Source organism: Artibeus jamaicensis, unplaced genomic scaffold (assembly GCF_021234435.1).
Source record: "Artibeus jamaicensis isolate MK-2021 breed Jamaican fruit bat unplaced genomic scaffold, CSHL_Jam_final contig_797, whole genome shotgun sequence".
In the NCBI taxonomy this organism is placed as follows: domain Eukaryota; kingdom Metazoa; phylum Chordata; class Mammalia; order Chiroptera; family Phyllostomidae; genus Artibeus; species Artibeus jamaicensis.
In genome coordinates, this window is record NW_026521977.1 from 29,161,951 (window position 1) to 29,183,317 (window position 21,367).

General features: G+C 42.6%; 1 protein-coding gene, 1 non-coding gene and 1 pseudogene across 8 annotated transcripts in view; all 3 read right to left on the reverse strand.

The window, feature by feature from the left end:
• CELF1 (CUGBP Elav-like family member 1) overlaps nt 1-13,125 on the reverse strand; it is a 78,169-nt gene extending 65,044 nt beyond the window's left edge. For 3 of the 7 annotated variants that reach the window (XM_037166245.2, XM_037166244.2, XM_037166237.2), the window contains exon 1: nt 13,036-13,119. The gene's annotated coding sequence lies outside the window, so the exon portion shown is untranslated. Of the gene's footprint in view, nt 1-13,035 lie in introns of all 7 variants that reach the window. The other 4 variants (XM_053672953.1, XM_053672952.1, XM_037166243.2 and 1 more) reach the window with 3 other exon arrangements.
• On the reverse strand, nt 2,180-2,342 carry LOC119064501 (U1 spliceosomal RNA). Its single transcript, XR_005085417.2, has one exon. It is a non-coding gene; the product is annotated as a U1 spliceosomal RNA (small nuclear RNA).
• A 1,945-nt stretch (nt 13,126-15,070) lies between the features above and the next one.
• On the reverse strand, nt 15,071-15,997 carry LOC119064406 (40S ribosomal protein S3a-like; annotated as a pseudogene).
• Nucleotides 15,998-21,367: the final 5,370 nt, after the last annotated feature.

A 21,367-nucleotide genomic window follows, 5' to 3' on the forward strand; every position in this document is an offset into this window, starting at 1 on the left:
CACAGAAATTAAAACCTTGAACTTTCTATTTCAGGCCTGCTGCAAATGTACAGCAGCATTTTATCAAGAAGTAGTTAATGCCACACAGTTCTTGAGATTCTGGCTTTTCTTTGAACCCCAGTGACAGTTACACAGTGACAAGTTGTAAGTAAGAAGGCTGTTACCATGGGGACCCACTAAGATTCCTGGGGGTGGATCCAGCAGGCTTCCCCCACCCCAAAGCAATTTTTGATGTTCTGGATCTTGCAATTCAGAAAGCCTGATGTGACTTCTTCAGCAAGATGCTTTAAAGAAATATTACCAGGCAACATACAGTTCTGAAGAGATAAAATTGTTTTAGTGGTTCTCTTGAAAAAGAGTTAATTTAAATATATGCAAGTCAATCTTTACCCCCTCCCTATTCATAAAAAATATACAAACTGAACTAAGTTTTAGTGACCTATATATGTCATTTCTTTCCAAATCACCATACTGCATAAATTATATTACTTACTATTTTCCCTATCAAGACTTCAAAGTTTTCTCCAAAGCAAGTTTCTACTCAAGAAATTTTAGCTTCCCTACATATATTGGAAATACAGCAGACACAAAATATAATTATAATGAAAAACTGATTATAAAATAAATCCAATCGATTAAATGAGAACAGAAAAGTTTAATAACAAGTCTGCTCCCAAGTCACTGTGTGTGGACAAAGGGATGTAATGCAAAGGTAAGAACTGCCACTCCCAGCTAAATGTGGACCGCCACTCAGCTCCTCCAAGACGCATTCTGTGAGAACATACCTTCAGAAAACAGACCATTTACAAGTCTGATCTGTGCATCTGGTTTCTTCAAAGGAAAACTGGAATGAACAGTCAAAATTCAAAAGAAAACATTTTTCTAAGTTGTATGCTTACAACTTCAGTCTTGGAACAGACTGAAGTCTTTCTCTAGGTCTTACTTAGCCCAGAAGGAAGTTACATCAGACAGACGAACACTTACAAAGAGAACACTTGATTTTACAGTGATAATCGAGAACGTCAGCTATCCTAGGCCTGATCCACAGTAACTTGTAATCTAGAAAGCACTTGAAATAAAGCTCAGTAAGCGTCCCCATGCTCCTTGAGTCTTTCCTTAATCTCAAACTAATAATTATTTAAAAGCCTAAGTATAGCCCTGGCTGGTGTAGCTCAGTGGATTGAGCGCAGGCCTGCGAACCACACAATTGCAGTTCGACTCCCAGTCAGGGCACATGCCTGGGTTGCAGGCCAGTTCCCAGCAGGGGACTCATGAGAGGCAACCATACATTGATACTTCTCTCCTTCTCTCCTTCCCTTCCCTTTATCTCCTCAGATAAATAAATAAAATCTTAAAAAAAAAAAGCCTAAGTATAAATGCCACTAAGGTAAAATGTATTAAAAACCACACTCATAACTGTATTATAAAACAGAAATCACAAATTCGCAAGCCCAACGAAAAAATAATAATCTAAGGAAATAGGGTATATCATTGGCTAAAGGTAAACATAGGCATCAAGATATTCCACAGAAATACTGTATATGGTTTTGATATATTTACTCACCTAAGCTTTCCTGCAGCACATCCAAAGGGTTATTTTTAATAGTTTCCCAACCCCACTGCCATAATCTATAACCCAAATTAGTTCAGTAAAGAAGTCTGCGAGCTCTTTAAAGTGTACTTGTAAACGTATCCAGAGACTATTAGAAACAGCGTGTGACAAAAACAACAAATACACACTAAACATGGTGCCTTTCCGTGACTGTTTCCCATAAACTTGAAAGGGGAAGAGCAAAGGACAAGCCCAGAGGACAGTTTTGCCACATTAGTTTGGTATCAGGGAGTCTAAAGACAAACAGGAGAGACTCAGGCAACTGGACATGAGAGGAAGCAAACTCCTAGGTGCTTTATTCGTTTTTACTACTGGTTTACAATTTCCTTGATTTTATTTTTAAAAGCATGTCTTAGCCAGAATAGCAAAAGAGCACAGACTGCCAGCAGTATTGGATTCTCCTTTTCTTAATCTCTGGAGCTACAGAAAACAGAGCCAGAATCAGGGCTGTCTAGGAGCCTTCTGATTTTGTCCAAGCAATATACAATATGAGGTTTCAGGATCACAGAGCTACACAAATGCTTTTATAGTACAGATCTTAGCCAACTTAATGTTTTTCTTTCTTTTCATGGGAGAGCACAAATGCAGTCCATCACTACCACTAATTATGCAGTTGAGCTTCCCACATTTGGGGAAATCGCAGGGATCAGCACACCCAGAGTGCAATGGATCAGCCTTGCCCAGGGGAAACCACCTTCGTGACCATAGTATCACCTCTGCGAGTTAGTATAACTTAGAAGTTTTTCAATGGAAAGCTGCTTATTTCTTTCCCCCACAGAAAACTCCCTGGGGATTTAAAGTACTTTGATTATCTTCAAAAGGCAATAATTTGCTACAGTACTGAACTGTCTCAAAACATAAAGTGCCATTAGACCAGACACTGACTATTCAACAAATATTTATTGAGTATTGACTATGCAAGGTCCCAGTAGGCACCTTGAGTAGGCACTAAGGACTACAAAACTTTTATGCACAGCACTTGGTTCAATGCTATACACACACCACATAAAGGCATAACATGGTTTAGGTACACGTTCCCAACAACTTGGCTTCTGGTGTCAAATAACATCTTCCAGCTTTTTCTACCCTGCAAATCTATTCCTTCTTGGTTGTATATAATTCCACATTTCAAAGCTTGCTCTTGTCTCTTTTTAATTCCTCCTCAGTAATATCACTGGGAAATTTTGTTTTTCTAGAATAAAGTCTTTTGACTTAACAGAAACATAATGATCACAGGAAGGAAAAAAAATCAAATTAGAAGCACTAAACTGTCTTTCTCAGAGCTTCCCACCCTTCTCTCTCATTAACATTTCTCAAACAGAAAAACTCCACTGTGATGCTCCTATTTACAGATCATTCATGAAGTTACTAACCAAGCAGACACCAGAGTCCATCAACTGGGCACTCAGCCACTCACCATCACCCTTTGTTTAAAGTCTCAACTGCCATTCAACCCACAGCATTGTGTTCCACTCAAGCCCATAACCTTTTTAAAAAGAGGAAACACTCAGGACACTAAAAATGTGTTACTTACCTAGAAAGGAAGAAAGGACCTAATAATCCATGTGCCTCACAAAAATTATTTTTAAATGATGGCTCACTTTGTTTCCTATTTGAAACAGCAGTATTATTTCCTTATCTTATATGCCTGAAAGAAGTAGTTATAAACAAATAATCATTAAAACTTCTTAAAAAAAAAAAACCCACAAACCTTCAATCCTGATCTGGCGAAGCACCCAAAAAACGCACTCTATACACCAAAAGCAACACCACAGGTGCATCACATCTGCACTATAGACTAAGGAGCCAAGACCCCAAGTGAGAGGGTTTTTTGGAGGGTAGGGGAAATGGCAATCTTCCAAAGAACAATGATCCTAGGCCTGACTATTCAAAAATGTAAATGAATTTAAGAAATATTACGCAGAACTCTGTACTGAGTATCTTATTCAAAACTCTTCTGGTTGTAACCAGAACTAACCAGAAATCCTTCAAACTAACTTAAGCAAAAAATGGAATTAATTGAAAGGATGCTAGAGTACCTCAAGGAGACCAAAAGCAGAAAGTACAACAGGGCCACACCTGAAAAGCCTTTATGCACCCCTCTGCATGTGGACAGCTGCCTCTCTCCAGAGCTATAATACATTCCCCATGTACACATCTTTCTGGATGAATCTACTTAATTCTCCCTCCCTGCAGAAGACTGGCCTGCACTGCTTCCACATATATGAACCTGAATGTGGCTGCACTCCAGCATCTGAGGTTGTAAGTTTGTTTCAAGTTCTCTGAATTCAAATGATCTGTTTGTTCCCTGAAAACCTGAATCTAATGTCAATCTCAAATTCCTAGGAGAAACTGAATTGCCCAGCTTGGGTTAGGTGTTCGCCCCTGGTGCAATAAGCTGTTACAAGAAGGGCTAGATCGCCCTGAGGAATATGGCTCTGTGGGTTGGGTGTCATCATGAAAAGTGAAAGGCTGGTCGCAGATTCAATTCCCAATTAGGGCACATGCCTGGGTTATGGGCCAGGTCCCCTGGTGAGGGTGTGCAACAGGCAACTAACTGATGTTTCTATCACACATGAATGTTTCTCTCCCTCTTTCTCGTTCCCTTCCCCTCTAAAAATGAATAAATGTGTGTGTGATTTAAAAAAAAGAAGGGCTACATCACAGAGTATAATTAGGGTAGGGACTGTGTGCCTGACTCCTCATAAGAAATGAAATTCACTAAGCAAAACAAAAAAAGCAGTCTCCATCTTCAAAAAGCTTAAAATCTTGAGGAAATGAAAAGTATCACTGATAAACTGGAAATAATACCCTAGGATACAGTAGCAGAATGAACAGATAAGAAAAGTTCCACGAGAAAAGGTGAGCTGAGCACTAAGTGATCAAGAGAAACTGAACCACGCACAGGTAAGGCCCAAAAAAACATAAAATGCAATGCCCGCTCCTCTTGCTCTAACCTTCTAAGAAATCTGAACCCAAGGAATAGTCTTTTACCACATACACAGCCTCCAGTGAAGAAATACCCTTGCTGAAAGCCTGCTGTAAGGCTTAAAATGATTTTATGGCCACAAAGGCACTACTGCTTCAATGTGCAGTAATTAACAAATGCAGTTGATGAATGCTGGTTACACATTTACAAGCTGTTTATCATCACCACCTCGATGTCCTTTCACTCCCTGACCCCCTAAGACTCTTGCGCAGATAGCATTCACAGTCAGGCAGGCCATCTAAAGGATGACACAGGTGTTCCTCACTGGCGGTATCCCACCCCACCTAATTGGCAGCATCGCACAGACAGATTTCAGGCAGGAGAGAGAAACAATAGGCAGGTTATGATAGTAATGTGGTGGGAGGGCACTGGAGCAGAAAAGAGGAATGTTTCCCGCATACAAAAGCTACAAGCACAGAAAGAAATTGGGAAATGCCTACAGTAAATTATCTATACAAAACAGAAACTAGCAGAGACTTAACAGATGCCCAAACAATACTGGGTTAAAAAAGTCTATTCACAGTAGACTATTACCCCGAATTACCATAGAAATATCACACATTACCAGTCTCTACAAGAGCTTGCTTCAATCTCACAGGAAACAAAAAGGCAAAAGAACAATGAGAAAGTAGTGAGTTTTTCTTCTGCTGAAGAGTAGCAATGTTACCGAACATAAGTGAAACTAATGACTACCGACCTGGCAAAGTAAAAGTGTAACACTATAAAATTAAACAGCTTTGGAAACAAACAAAAAAACAAAAAAAACACTTCATTTTTGTAGAATCCCCAAACTAAAGACATTCATTTCCCAATTCAAAACGAAAGTTTGAATATGAGGATACTGACATCCAATTCCATATTGTCAACACTGAACACAGCTGTAAAAAGAATTGGCAGTCAGTGGCGGTCAGAAAGTTAGTGAACAGTTCTTTTAAAGCCACATTCTCCACCTAAAAGTGGCACATTAAAATCAATTAAGTGGGCACTCTCCCTCACAAGAGCATGCCCTCTGTAACTTTCTAAATAAAATTTCTCTTATAATTTGAGTTCTTGGCTTTGAAATCTTTTCTTTGCCAAACTCAAGAACCCAAGTCCAATTTCACCACCAACAGTGCCAACAACAAAACCACAGTACAAAGTTGTTAATTTATATGTAAACCATACTCATTACAAACCCTAACTTTTGAACAGGAAAAAAATTATGATAAAAAATGAGTTACTAAGATGGGCGAGAAACTGATCTCTCCCTAAAGAACCTCAGCCTTTTCCTCTCTAATGAAAGCAAATACAGGCCTATTACTGTCCTTTGGATGAAAACTAAAAGCTAACCCATTAAGCTATAAATAATAGCCAAAAAAATAAAAATAAAAAATAAAGTCAATTAAGAGAGATCCATCAGATCTCACTGCAGTCTAACTAGAACTCACCATTTCTCCTTATAAAAGTTGTTCTGAAAAATGAGTCCAATTCTTGTAAAGTGGGGTAAAGGTTGGCTGACTGAATGTCTTATTAGAACCTTGCAAAACTCTTAAGAGTTAAAATGCTTTAAATCATTTAAGAGACTGAATTATCTTACATTTAGTCTCCTCCCCTTTTTCACCTATTGAGAAAAGTCTAATTTTAATGTAACTTTTCATATTTATGCAATCAATGTTCTCTGTATAAAAATTTTTAGGCCTGCCCTGGCTGGTGTAGCTCAGTGGATTGAGCGCGGGCCTGGGAACCAAGCAACCACGGTTCGATTCCCAGTCAGGGCACATGCCTGGGTTGCAGGCCAGTTCTCTCCCTCTCTCCTTCCTTTCCCCTCTAAAGATAAATAAATAAAATCTTAAAAAAAAAAAATTTTAGCCCTGGTTGGTGTAGCTCAGTGGATTGAGCGCGGGCCTGCCAACCAAAGGATTGCGGTTCAATTCCCAGTCAGAGCACATGCCTGGGTTGCAGGCCAGTATCCAGCAGCGGATGCATGAGAGGCAACCATACATTGATATTTCTCTCCCTCTCTCCTTCCCTTCCCCTCTAAAGATAAATAAATAAAACCTTAAAAAAATTTTTTTAAACAATGGTAAGTATGAAGAACAAAAGTCATCTACATCCCAATGCCCCAGAGAAAATTTTGTCCTCATCCTTTTTAGCCTGTGAGATAAGGGTTTTTAGGAGAATTAAAGATTTCCTTAAAGAAAAGAACATATGAAGTCAATATGGAGTTTAAGGTGGATATTAAGCATTCTTGAAAAGTTTTACAGTTCTGGAACTCAAAGAATTTAAAATAAATATATGCTCATGGCCTCCATAGAATAGCAGAGGTTTAAAAAATAACAACAGAACAATTCTGTAAAGAAACCCGTACTTTAAGAAGAGTCTAAGCCAATTTTGTGACAAGGATTAAGTTACAACTACAAAGATCTCATCAAGAAAACTGTCTTTAGCAAAAAAGCTCTGAGAAGGATTCTTTTTTTTTAAGATTTTATTTATTTATCTGTAGAGGGGAAGGGAAGGAGAGAGGGAGAGAAACATCAATGTATGGTTGCCTCTCGTGCGTCCCCTGCTGGGAACTGGCCTGCAGGGAACCAGCCTGCAACCAAGGCATGTGCCCTGACTGGGAATTGAACCGCGATTGTCTGGTTCACAGGCCCACGCTCAATCCACTGAGCTACACCAGCCAGGGCTGGATTCTTGATACAATACAGTTTACAATGTAGATAACTACACTGACTAACTCTTCTGCCCACATTACAACTCTAAATATTACAGCCCTCCCTCCCTCCAGGCCTAAAATCAGCTACCTACTTAGGAAGAGACCCAGATGTCCCCATTACAAATCCAATAATCTACTCATTTGTATTTTCAGTTTTCTATCAACAGACTCTCACATGAAGAAGAGAGCATAAATGAATCTTAGGAAACCACATTACCCAGGATTCCACAGGGAACAATGAGCTAAGAGATTCTACAGGGAAGGATGCCTTGTGTAACAAAATCTTTCATGTGCAAGAATAGAATATTAGGAAACAATCTCATCCCTTATGCTACAAAAGACAAAGGAAAATGCAAAACGAAATAAACCCAAAAGTGGAAACAAAAGGAACACCAACCTAGTAGCTACTTTTTATTGCAGCACTTCTAGGCATTTTAACTGTGTAGTTTTATTTGGCTGAACTGCATTACTGACCCATACGATAAGTACTATGCCCGCTTCTACAGATGAAAAAAGGAAATAGCACTATCAATACTGTACCAGACACTGCTCAGTGCCTCGCATAAGTTATCTCAACTAACTCTCCCGTTACCATTCCAGCCTGGTGTGTCTCTTAAAGATGGGAAGGCAGGCTGGGAAACGTGAAGGTCACACGCAGTGACCGCAGCACTTGTCAAGCCCACCGGGTGAAGCTGTCACAGCTGTCCTTCCCAAGCGCTGCTTATAATCCCATTCAAGTCACACCATTCTCTGAAACCACAAGTTTTCATTTTAAGGACTCGAAAATCAAAGAATCAACTCTTTTTTCTTTTAAGATTTTATTTATTTATTTATTTTTAGACACAGGGAAAGAGAGGGAGATGGAGAAGGAGAGAAACATCAATGTGTGGTTGCTTATCACGTGCCCTCTACTGGGGACCTGGCTTGCAACCCACGCACGTGCCCTGACCGGGAATCAAACCAGCGACCCTTTGGTTTGCAGGCTGGCGCTCAATGCCACATCAGCCAGGGCAGAGAATCAACTCTTGATTATGGGAAAGATTCACTTTCCAGGTTGTTTTAAAAAATTCCTTGTTTCTATTTTACTTGTGTTTGGACAATGTCTGTGTGCCACAGCACCTCTAGGGAGGAGTGTGCAGGTAAACACTGGATTACATTAATATCAATCAACTTCGGAATTTGTTAGAAGTTCCACTTGGAAAGTCGACATAGAAATTTAATTCTTGATTAAAATTGTATTTCTGAAATGCTTGAACTTCTATGATACATTCAATTTCTAACATCAAAAATAATCAAGACTCAAAGACTAGTCCTTGACCAGGGAGCTCAGCTTGTCAGTGTCACTCCCATATGCCAAGGTTGCAGGTTTGATCCCCAGTCAGGGCCTGAGTTGCTGGCCAGGTGCCCAGCTGGGGGGAAGCAAAAGGCAGCCAACTGACATTTCTCGGGCACATCCATCTTTCTCTCCCTCTCTCTAAAAATAAATAAAATCCTAAAAAAAAAAACAAACCCCAAAAACCTTTGTGCTAAATGAAATACGCCAGACACAAAAGACAAAAATATTCTAAGATTCCAGTTACACGAATCACCTAGAACAGGCAAATTCACAGACAGAAAGTAAACTTGAGAGGTTACCAGGAGCTAGTGGGAAAAGAGAATGGGGCTTTATCAGTTAATGGTTACAAAGTTTAAAAAGTTTTTTTTATTCTAGAGAGAGGGGAAAGAGGGGGAAGAGAGGGAAAGAGGGAGAGAAACACCAGTGTGAGAGAGAAACATCTGACTGGTTGCCTTTTGCACGCATGCACCCCAACCACGGACCAAACCAGCAACTCAGACATGTGCTCTGGGAATCGATCCCCAGGACCTTTCAATTTGCAGGACAATGCCCAACCAACCAGTTTTTAGAAGAAGATGGCGGTGACAGTACAATACTGTGAATATACTCTTAAAATGGATTTCAGGGACCTAACCCTAAAACCTAAAATTTTAAAACTTCCAGAAGAAATAGTAGGAAAAAAGCTTTATAGTTTCGGCGTTGGCAATGCTTTTTTTAGATATAAGACCAAAAACACAGGCAACAAAATAAAAAAATGAATGAGACTACATCAAAGTTAAAAAATATTAAGTTTTTAAATGACAGTGAAAAAGCAACCTACAGAATGGAAGAAATTATGTGCAAATCATATATTAATACGGGGTTAATAATCCCAAATATAGAAAAAACTGCAGCTCGCCCTGTCTGGTATAGCTCAGTGGATTGAGCACAGGCCTGTGAACCAGAGGACTGAGGTTCAATTCCCAGTCAGGGCACATGCCTGGGTTGCAGGCTAGTTCCCAGAAGGGGACACACAAGAAGCAACTATACATTGACATTTCTCTCCCTCTCTCCTTTCATTCCCCTCTAAAGATAAATAAATAAAATCTTAAAACAAAACAAAATAAAAAAACCCTGCAACTCAACAACAACAAAAATCAAACAATCTGATTTAAAAATGGGCAAGGACCTGAACAAACATTTCTGCAAAGCCACTGGCCAACAAGCATAAGAGAAAATGCTCAACATCATTACAGAGAAATGCATTATCAAAACTACAATGAGCCCTGACTCTGTGGCTCACTTGGCTGGACGTCATCCTGCAAAGCAAAGATTGTCGGTTTGATTCATGGTCAGAGCACACACCTAGGTTGCGAGTTTGGTTCCCAATCCGAGGATCAGTGTTTCTCTCCCTCTCTTTCACCCTCCCTTCTCCTCTAAAAATAAATAAAGAAATAAATAAAATCTTTAAAGTAAACACACAAACAATGAGATGTTTATCACCTCACACCTATTAGGATAGCAACTCTTTAAAAAAACAGAAAATAAAAGTTGGCAAGGATATGGAAATATTAGCGCCCTTGTGCTGTTGGCAAGATCGTAAACTTTCAGATTTGCAAGATAAAAATTCTGTAGACATTTCCCAACAATCGGTAGAATTGACTTAATGCCACAGAACTATACACACAAAATGTTAAGATGGTGAAGTTTATATTATGTAATTTTTACCACATAAAAAGGCAAATATAAAAACTGGTTAAAATAGCAAGCTTTTGGTATGTATTTCAATTTTAAAACAATTTACTATATCAAAAACCACTGAGTTATGTGAATTAAACTTCAATAAAGCTGTTTTTTAAAAAAGGCAGAGGAAACAGCAATTTGTTGGGGCAGCCAAAGCCTTGAGCAGAGAGGAGCCTAATGTTTCTATCTCACCCTGGCCTCTAGGTGACAGCTCTTCTCTTTCCCTGATAAGCCCACCACCAACCCTCCAGCCCCCCACTTCCTTATTAGGTCCGGCCTCACAGTCAAATTAAGTTGAAGAAGCTGCAGGGACAGTTACAGAAAAGGTCACAGAATTCAGGACCCATACTCCACATTTCTTTAGCAAAAAGCCCAAAACTTTATTAAAAAAAACAAAAAACAAAAAAACACAGTAGACATAAAAAATGCCCTTCCCCTCCTCTTCCAGCTCAGCACAAGTTTAAAAGAGCCACTCCCCTGCCCCTGTGCTGGACTATCCATGGCCCCACCTCACATGTGCTGGAGCTGTTAAATGCAGAGCAACATCTAAAGGTGACTGTTCAACTATGCTTATTGCCTATTACTAAATCTTAAAAACACAACACAAAACTGTTACTTGGATAAGTCTCTTTAGGTAAAATAAGAAACACTTCTATAGCATATAAAAAGGGTAAGATAAAGAACCTGTAACTTCTGTAATAAGAAAATAGGTAGGAATTTTATACATTAAACAAACCATCTGACTCAAAGTTTCACTGTATGCCTCTGGTGGCACAGGCACTCGCACGCACGGGCCACAGCTGGCAGTGGAGCAGCACCATGTGCGAGGGAGACACCATGTCCTCCATTTTGCAGATGAGAAGGAGCTGAGTGAGGCACAGAGCAGTCACTTGGGCTGTACAGCTAGTGCCCGATGGGGCAAGGCTTGCAATCCAGGCCTTGGCACTTCGGTCTCAGGGCCCTTTCCTTTCCATTTCACATCTTCACGGGCAATGTGCAAGAGATTGTTTTTTAAAAATCTGTGACGAGGCTGTTTTAAGAGCACTTGCTATGTAACCTTGGGCAAAGTCACTTAACCTCTGGGAACCTTAGTTTCCTTATGTAAGGAAACCTCAGTAAAGCGAAGGAGCTGGGAAAAATATTCTATCTCTAAGAGGCCCACCTGCTCGTGGATTTTAAGCGCGGACACTAAGAGTGTGTAGGAGGAAAAACCGCAAGGGCAAGAATGAATGGTGGGAGAGACGGTTAAGGCCTATGCCCTGGGCCAAAAGTCACTCTTAATGGAAACAGGTGGCCATAGTCAAAAGGAAAGAACCATGGGGGGAACCATAAACTTCCTGGCCAAAGCAACAGCTGAAAAGTTCCAGATTCCACCTTCGCTAACTCACGATCAGAAACCACGTACTATGAAGTTAGAAGACGATAAAAAAAAACCGGCCCGCAGGAGGTGGGGTGAGGGTAGCACCAGTTTTGCATTCTATGCTAACTTTGTGATTTTCCACGTGGGTTCATGCCTGTTAAAACAGAAAGAGCCCTGGGCGATTCTAAGTGGAGACACCGTCCACACCAAGCATTTCAGGAGAGACTGAAACTGGCAGAGCGCTCTAGGAAATTCCACACTTGCACGGAGAGGGCAAAAGAATGCGACAAAAACCTCCCCATTCCACAAAGAGAAGCAAAGACAAGGAAAAGCCTTTAATTTAAAGGTTAAGTTCCCGTCAAGGAGTCACTGGCTATCTGTAACCTCTTCTCTTGCAGACATTACAGCACGCCACGCTGCTTAAAACTGTTATACAGCCTTTAAACTCGCAGGCAGTAAGTACAGCCTTAACTCTGCTGGAGAGAAAGAGATTCCATTTTTTTTTGCTGAAAACGGGCTCCGACCAAAATCTCACCACCCTCTCACCTATGAGGATGAGCCTAAACCCCCGGGAAGCTCCTCAAAGGTGGTGCCGTAGTCTCAGAGAATTACAACAACATCCGGACCCGAGAGCCACAACCAAGACGCCGGTGGCTGTGCACGCGAAGCCGGGTGTCCAGCAGAAAGCCCTTCTTCGCGCGGCTCTCCGCGCTCCGGGTGCGAGACTCCAGCCCGGCTTCTAGGCCACGACTGGGTGAACACCTGACGTGGGGGGAGGGCGAGCCAAAGCCCTGGCGGATCTGGGGCGAGGAGCTAAGGCTCTCGCGGCTCCAGAGCAGGAGCGCTGCCCTCCCGAGGCGGGGGTCCCGGGGCACCCCCAGGGGAAAGCACCTATCAGCACATGTGGGGCGACAGGAGCGGGCAAGCGGTGTTCCGGACAGGCAGCCTGAATCTGGCACGGAGACCGGAAAAAAGAGGACGGAGCTACCCCAGGCAGAGAACGAGGGCTTCCGAGTCCGGAGGGTGAAGGCAAAGGGCGCGAGGAGAGGGAGAGAGGCCACGAGGAGGGCGGGTCTCCCTGGGCGCGGGGGCACGCGTCGGGCAAGCCCAGCGGGACCCGGGGAGCAGAGGACCCCGACTCGCCAGAGGACAGCCCAGCCCTGCCCCCGGGGCGCGGGGAAAGAAGAGCGACCGCGCCCGGAGGGCCTTGTGCCCGCGGCCGCCCGGACCGGACCCGCCCCGCGGCGCCTCCCTCCAGCCTCTTTTCCCTCCCTCGCTCCCTCCCACCAGCGGCCCGTTATCACGCGGCCACCGCACTCACCAGCGGCTGCACCTGAGCCCGCCGCTGCCTCAACTGCTGCCTGCGCCTCCTCAGTTGCCGCCGCCGCCTCGCTGCTGAGGCCGAGTCCCGGGGGAGCCTCCTCGTCCCGCCGCCGCTGCCGCCTGAGCAGAACACCCCAAAATGGCGGCACTTCCGGCACCTACCACCGGCGGGGAGGGCCGAGGAGGCGGGGGAGGGCGGCGAGGGGGAACGTACCACCGCGGTGCCGCCCGCAGCGCAGATCTGAGCGGAACGCAGCGCGGTGCAAGGGGCGGGCCTGGGGCTTGGCGCCCGGCGCCGCAGCGCCCCCTCGGGCTGGGGACTGGAGAAGCAACGGCACCGAAATCCCCCGGACCGCGGGGAGCCTCAGCCTCGGGAGCTGCAGGGCCGCATCTCTTTGTCTCCGACTTACTCCGGAGGGAAAAATGGGAAGATTCCTGCCTGAGAACCTGGAGTTCTCGGCTCTGCGTACCGCTCTGGATGACCTGGTGGGCAACAACCCCTGCTTGGCACTGAATATGCGCATAATAAATATTTGATGAATGAACGAATGAGTTGAATGGAATGGTGTGCTTGGCCAGCCTTGGACACACCCTCCCCTCTGCCCCTCCAGACTAGCAGCAGGGTCCGGACCTTCTTCGCTTAGCTGTGGAATGTGAATGTGTTGCAAGCTTTCAAAATGAGGGAAATGTTTTCTAACGGGATGATCCATTTGTGAACGCACAATCTTGCCAAAATCCTGCAGCTCCAGGAAGCTCATAAGGGCTCAATGGATGGCCCAGCCCTAAACTGCTTTGGGGGGGGGGGGGCGGCCAGTGAGGGGGTTCTAAACAAACCCAGGTTAAGACCTTAAAGACCTCCTTCAGAGTGACTCAGGAATCCTGAATCTAGGTGAAATGCAAACAGTACAGTAGTTGTTGTTTTTTTAAGGCTCACGTCGTTTATTCCTCAAGTTCTACACCTTGTGGGACCGTGAAATACAGTTAGAAAAAATAAAACTTAGCTCTGTGACCTTTTGGCCCCAGAACATACAAACAATTTATGGGTTTGCAAATAATTTTTCTGTAACATCGTCTGGCTTCCTTGAGTAAATATTCTTCTACCCACAAACACTGATTATACCCTACCTTACCACACAAAAACAAGTGGACTCCCAAGCAGAAACCTCAAGGGTTTTCCTATGTGTTGGAAGCAACTCTTTCCTCCATAGGGGAGAAAAAAAATAATCACAGTTTTTGTGGTACTATACAGACTGGAACAATTAACCTCTAAGTTGTACACTGTCATATTTCCTAACTGTATTGTATAGTTTATCATTTTATATACATTTATTATGTCAATATATGGCCATATTAATAGTTTTATGTGTAATTTACTGAAAACATCCTATATTTATAGACCATTATAGCTCGTAGAAAATATACATTACCACAATTTTATTTTATTTATTTTTACTATAAATGGGATATTTATTTGTCAGCATTAAATGTCTGATTTTTAAAAAATATTTTATTGATTTATTTTTAGAGATAGGGGATGGGAAGGAGAAAGAGTGGGAGACAAACATCAGTGTTTCCTCTCATGTGCGGTTGCCTCTCATGTGTCCCCTACTGGGGACCTGGCCTGCAACCCAGGCATGTGCCCTGACTGGGAATCGAACCGCGATTGTTTGGTTCACAGGCCCGCGCTCAATCCACTGAGCTACACCAGCCAGGGCTAAATGTCTGATTTTTAAAAATTGTACATTTATTAAAGCTGGGAACAGTGAAACAAGGAAAAGTTTAGGATAGAAGGAGCAATAGGAGAGAGCCTGGGTGGGGCTGCTTTGGCTCTCCAGAATGCTGTAGGAAAGAAGTGAGTGAAGGCACTGAAAAGTCAGAAAAAGGGGGCCTTGGAGGCAGCTTCAGGGGGTTAGCCTGAGCCAGGCTGCTGCTGTCCACTGTCCCCCTGGTTGCAAGTCTCATGAAGAACTTTAGAGTTTAGGGGAGAAAAGTAAAGATGCACACCTGAAAGGAGAGCACTAAAGCTCTGAATTTTAAACAAATTCTTGGACTGGGAGCTCATGTCCATTAGCTCGTTCAAATTTAGCACCTGTCTCATCCCCAGTAGCCATTCCAGAACTGCAACCCTCACCACAAAGCAACATGAGTTTTCTCAATTCAAATTTGGATTTCTTCAGCATTTTGGCTTTCCTAACAAAGACATCATGAAGCAGATACACAGATTGGCAAGCCTTTTCTGTGTCTTTTCCAATGCTATCTGGGATCAATTTATTGACCGCTACTTTCAACTCATTTGTCCACACCTCGCAAGTCATAACTTCTATCATCTTCTTCTGGATTTGGCAGACCCGTTGATGCTGAGCAAAAGAAGTCTTTGAATCTGATTATTGCTTTTTTTTTTTTGTAAAAGCAACACAGAACAGATGAAGGAAATGACCACCAGTAGTTTTGACATCAACATGAGCTTCAGTCACAGTCTGCCATTTTTTTACTGTGGAGCACATTTTGTCATGGGTAAAATCCATGCTATGGAAACTAGGCAGGCAGTTTTTGCCCTGAACATCCTCAGTAATTAGCTTGAATTTTCTAAATGCAACTTCTTAATTCTGCAGGTCAGCTAGGCTCCCTTCAAAAATATGACACTTGAGAGCATCAGATTTTACTTTAGTTGCTTGTCTTCTCATGTCCAGTGTTTCTCCAATTTTACATTGAACATAGCTTATGCTTTGACATCATACTAATCTTCTTAGAAAATCAATCAGCCACTTTCTTTTGGCTCCCTTTTTGCCACCTTTCATAATGTATCTGTACTTGCTCACCACCGTGGTGCTACTCAGAGAGCCAAAAAAACACCACAATGAACTTTATATTTGCCTCCCAGCTACCACAGATTGTAGAAACCTATAAACAGAGAATCTGTCCCACCTTTTTGTAAGCCACAGATTCATACAGATATCCATGCGGCTCTCTTCCTCACCTTCTTGGGCCTTTCCTGGTGACTTTATTTAAAATTTCACACACATATACCCATGCTTCCCATCCCCCTTTCCCTGCTTTGTTTTTATCCAAAGCACTTATCACCATCTAACATAGTACACTCTGTACTTCATATTTGTGAACCCTGAAAGAGAAGATCACTACTAAAAAGGGCTGCTGGTGGCTACATGCAATCAAATGAAAAAAAAAACACACAAAAAATCCCACAAACCTAGCAGCCATTTCTACACAGAGGCCTCTCATGTAAACTGCACTTTAGGGGACAGACTGCAGTGAACTACCTGCCTCTGCACTGAGCTGCCTCCATACACTGTATTTCTGCCATCTGAGCCAACCCTTAAATAAGGAGTTTCTGGAATCCTCTTTCAACCAATAGGACTGAAGTTTTCCCCATCCAATTGGAGCTGTGTAGCTATATCTACCCCTCCCTATCAAAATCTTCACCAACCAATTGAGCAGATCGACTCTGACCAATCAGGACAGTACATTTTGAACCAATCAAACTTTGATGATTTGAAGTCCTCATTTACATGAAGATGGACCAATCAGGGACCAGGGATGGGGACCTCTGTCTAAGCCAGCTCCCCTCCGGCTTTAAGAGTGCACTTTCCCGCTCTAAGGAAGGCTACAGTTTTCTGGCTGGCCTGCATAGGCAAGAGCAAACTGGCCCAAACAGAGCAGACCAGAGCAGATCAAAGCAGAGGAATAGGGCAGAGCTGTCTGGCCAGAGAGGGGCTTGGTCCCAGGGCTGCCTCACAGCTGTGCTATTTTCACAGCTGTCCAGTATCACAATTGAGCTGTTTTGAAATAGGTAATGTTTCCTTCTTCACCACACCCCAAATTGGGGATTTCTGTTAGCATTAAATTGGCACTATCAACCATCAATTAATATATTCTATCAGAAGGCGAGGGAACTCTATGGGAATAGGGATTTTTATCTGCTTTTTGTCAGGGCCTAGAATAATACCTGACCCATAATAGGTGCTCAATAAATACTGTTTGTATATTTGATTTATAAAATATATAAATCAAAAAATATATACCACAATAAATATACCTAACATTCATTATCTCATATAGATTTAAAATGGACGAATTGCACAGACATAATATTGAGCAAAACAAGCAGAGTAAAAGAGCACATTTATATGAGTCTGTTTAGTTGAACTCTGAGAACAGGCAAAAGCAGGAAGAAACCCTGGCTGGTGTAGCTCAGTGGATTGAGTGCGAGCCTGGGAACCTCACGATCGCGGTTCGATTCCCAGTCAGGGCACATGCCTGGGTTGCAGGCCAGTTCTCAGCAGGGGACGCACGAAAGGCAACCATACATTGATGTTTCTCTCCCTCTCTCCTTCCCCCCTTCCCCTCTAAAGATAAATAAAATCTTAAAAAAAAAAAAAGCAGGAAGAAAAAATCAGGACAGAGGTTACCTTTGCGGGGGGAAGGGTATTGATGAACTGTAGGGAACATGAGGGAGCTTTCTGGAGTACCGAAATATTTCATCTTAGTCTACGTGGTGGTCACCCAGGTATATGGAAATGTACAATTCATCAAGCCATGCCCTCAGCATCTGTGCACTTCGTATAGCCAGAAGGAGTAGCACCAATTTGTTAGACAAATGGTCAAAGGAAATGAACCTGCAATTCACAGGAAGAATATGAATGGAATGGCCAATAAAGAGAAGATGTTTGATCTCAGCTCACAAATAATTAAATATATTAAAAAGAAAACAAAGTGATTTTTTTTTTTTACTGTCGGGTGGGGAGCTAAATTAAGCAATTAAAATGTAAAGGTTGATGAAGTGAGAAACAGGCCCTCTCGGTGTGTACAAGTACAGCCATCGTGGAGGGAAGTTGAACAATTATCATTAAAATAAAAAATATTGCCATCTTTTATGTAAAATTCCATAAAATGCTAATTAATCTCTAGTAGATGGGTGGTCGCCAGGGAATGGGGTGTGAGAAGACAGAGGCGCGGGGGGAAGAAGTTACAAAGGGCCGTGAGAAACTTTTGGAGGTGATGGATATGTCTCATTATCTTCATCGTGGTGATGGTTTCACAAGTGTATACACATGTGACAATGTATTAAAATGTATACTTCAAATGTGTGTAGTATATGTCAGTTATACTCGACAAAACTATAGAAAGTTCTCCATGACCTCTTAAAAATATGCTCATATTTTTTAATAAAGAAATTGTGTTCTAGAAATGTTTCCTTCAGAAACATAGGTGGGCAAAGCATATACAAAGGCATTTTATAATTTAGCCAGATAGTATTAATTGAATGACAGCCATTTCAGACACTGGGATAGACAATGGAGTTATAAATAGAGGTAGGATCTCTGCTGTCATGGAACTGACTATATTTGTTACTGGTTTAAAAAAAAATGCTCTGAGCCCTGGCTGGTGTAGCTCAGTGGATTGAGCGTGGGCCTGTGAACCACATGATCTCGGTTCGATTCCCAGTCAGGGCACATGCCTGGGTTGCAGGCCAGTTCCCAGCAGGGGGACTCACGAGAGGCAACCATACATTGATATTTCTCTCCTTCTCTCCTTCCCTTCCTCTCTAAAGATAAATAAATAAAATATTAAAAAAAAAAAAAAGAAATCCTTAAAAAAAAAATGCTTTGGATCGTGTGGCTCAGTGGATTGAGTGCCAGCCTGTGAACCAAAGGGTGGCTAGTTCAATTCCCAATCAGGGTACATGTCTGGATTGCGGGCCAGGTCCCCAGTAGGGGGGCACTCAAGAGGTTACCACACACTAATGTTTCTCTCCCTCTTTCTCCCTCCCTTTCCCCATCTAAAACTAAATAAAATAAATCTGTTTTTAAAACCAAGAAACAGCTAAGGGAAGAGATACGTTCTCTTGCAGGAGGTAAATACGGGGAGGAGTTTGGGAAGGACCAATGACAAACGAGAAAGTGCTGGCAGCAGTTGCGTCCCTGGTGACGCCTGTTTCCATCCGCCCACTTGCCCTTTCCGAAGTTTGTTGTGTGAGTTATAGATTACCCTTTTCACCCAGGCTCATTAAGAGTTGGGCTTCAGAACCCAAGTGTTCATCGATGAATGAATGCATAAACAAAATGTGATATATGAGGTCTCTCCAGAAGGCATCCGACCATGTACTATGAAAAACAGAGACATTTATTGAAGAAGATACAAGATACAAGAAACATTGTACATAGGATAGTGACGCCTCAGTCCCCTTCCAAGTAGGTGCCTTGGGACCTCACAGAGTTCTCCCAATCACCATCAGCTACCCTGTTGTATTTTCCTGAATCTCACTGACCATCTAAAATCTCTTCCTTTTCAAAGGTGATTTTTAGTTTTGGAAAAAGCCAGAAGTTGCAGGGTGTCATATCTGGACTGTAGGCAGTTGAGTCACCTGGGTGATTTGATGTTTCACCAAAAAAACTCTGCAAGTTGTGAGGAATGAGCAGGCACATTGTTCTGATGAAGGTGCCAATAGCCAGTTGCCCATAGCTATGGCATTCTGAATCATCTGAACAGTTTCCATGGAGGAATGTCCATGCTTAATGCAAAATTTGATGTTGCTCTCCTTGCTCAGTCATTCTGAATGTGACAGTCACACAGTGCACACGCTCACTCAATGGTGTTTACCACTCCCAGTCACTAATGCAGCAGAGTCTTCATTGTTCACGCATGCGCAATCCAGCGCACTCTCCTTGGCTGCCAGGTTACATCAATGTCACTCAAGCCATTCTCATATTATCAATGCCTGGACTTTTTCTGGACAAACCTTGTATACATACAATGGTATGTTGCTCGGCCTTAAAAGGGGAAGGAAATTCTGACATCTACAAAATGGATGAATCTTTGAGTACATGATGCTAAGTGAAATAAGCTACAAAAGGCCATATTCTATATTATTCCATGTATATGAGGTACCTAGACTAGTAGTCACAGTGACAAAAAATAGAATAGTGCTTTCCATGAGTGTCAGGAGTGTCAGGCTGTCATGTCTCTAGGACTCCCTAATTTGAGGCAGCCTCTCTCCCATTCTTTTCTTCATGCTTTGACTTGATAAGTTGGGTTTGGGTTTGTTTTTGTTTTTTTTTTTTTACTAGGGAGATAAAGGAGGAAGGAGAAAGAAACATAGATTTATTGTTCCACTTATTTATGCATTCATTGGTTGCTTCTGGTATGTGCCCCGACCAGGGATTGAACCTCACAACTTGGGCGTGTGGGGACAATGCTCTAACCAAGTTACCTGGCCAGGGCTGAGTCAGTTGTGTCTGAAAAACGTCACATATTCTGGATTTGCCTGTTTCTCCCCCATGATGAGATTTAATTTATCCCTCTATCACCTATATTTCCTGTAAACGAAAGTTGGCCTGCTGGTGTGGTTCAGTGGAATGAGCACTGGCCTGCAAACTGCAAGGTTGCAGGTTTGATTCCTGGGGCACTTACCTGGGTTGCTGGCTGGGGCCCAGTTGGGGGTGTGCCGGAGGCAACTAGTCAAAGCTTCTCTCACACATTGTTGTTTCTCTCCCTTTCTTTCTCCCTCCCTTCCTCTCCCTCAAAATGAAAAAACAAGATCTTTAAAGACAGGTCTCAAGGCCTGGTTAAATCCAGTTTCAAGTTTTTTGAGGTCAGTGCTGCAAACATCACGCAGCATCATTTCTGGAGGCCAATGACGTCAGGTTGTCCTGCTTTCCTCCAAGTGGAGATTAATTGGTTTAGGTGGCCTCAGCTCGATCCTTCTACGGGAGCTTCCTACCAGTATTTCATCTCATGCTTTTATCCATTGATGACCATCGACAGCATCAACTGTTTCACCAGGGATTGCAAAACGATGAGTTCTGAATTTTATCATTCCTTCCACATGTATTAGCTGGAATGCAAAATACTGAGTTTCTAGTTTTATTATTTCTCCCACATTTATTAACAGGAAGTATGCTGTAGAGAAGAACTTTCTCTCCTCAACTAGGGATATTTGGTTATCCCAAAACACAGTTCATACAGGAAAGGCAAGAGAAGAGAGGGCAGCAACCCTTGCTGGGGTCACTGACTGAGGTATCCTGAGGGCTGGAATATTGTCTGGAAAATGGAGGCCACTCAATAAGCATTTTTAAAACCCAACTGAGCCCTGGCTAGTGTAGCTCAGTGGATTGAGCGCAGGCCTGAGAACCACATGATCGCGGTTTGATTCCCAATCAGGGCACACGCCTGGGTTGCAGGCCAGTTCCCAGCAGGAGACTCACGAGAGGCAACCATACATTGATATTTCTCTCCTTCTCTCCTTCCCTTCCTCTCTAAAGATAAATAAATAAATAATTGTTTAAATTACTTAAAAAAAAACCAACTGAAAG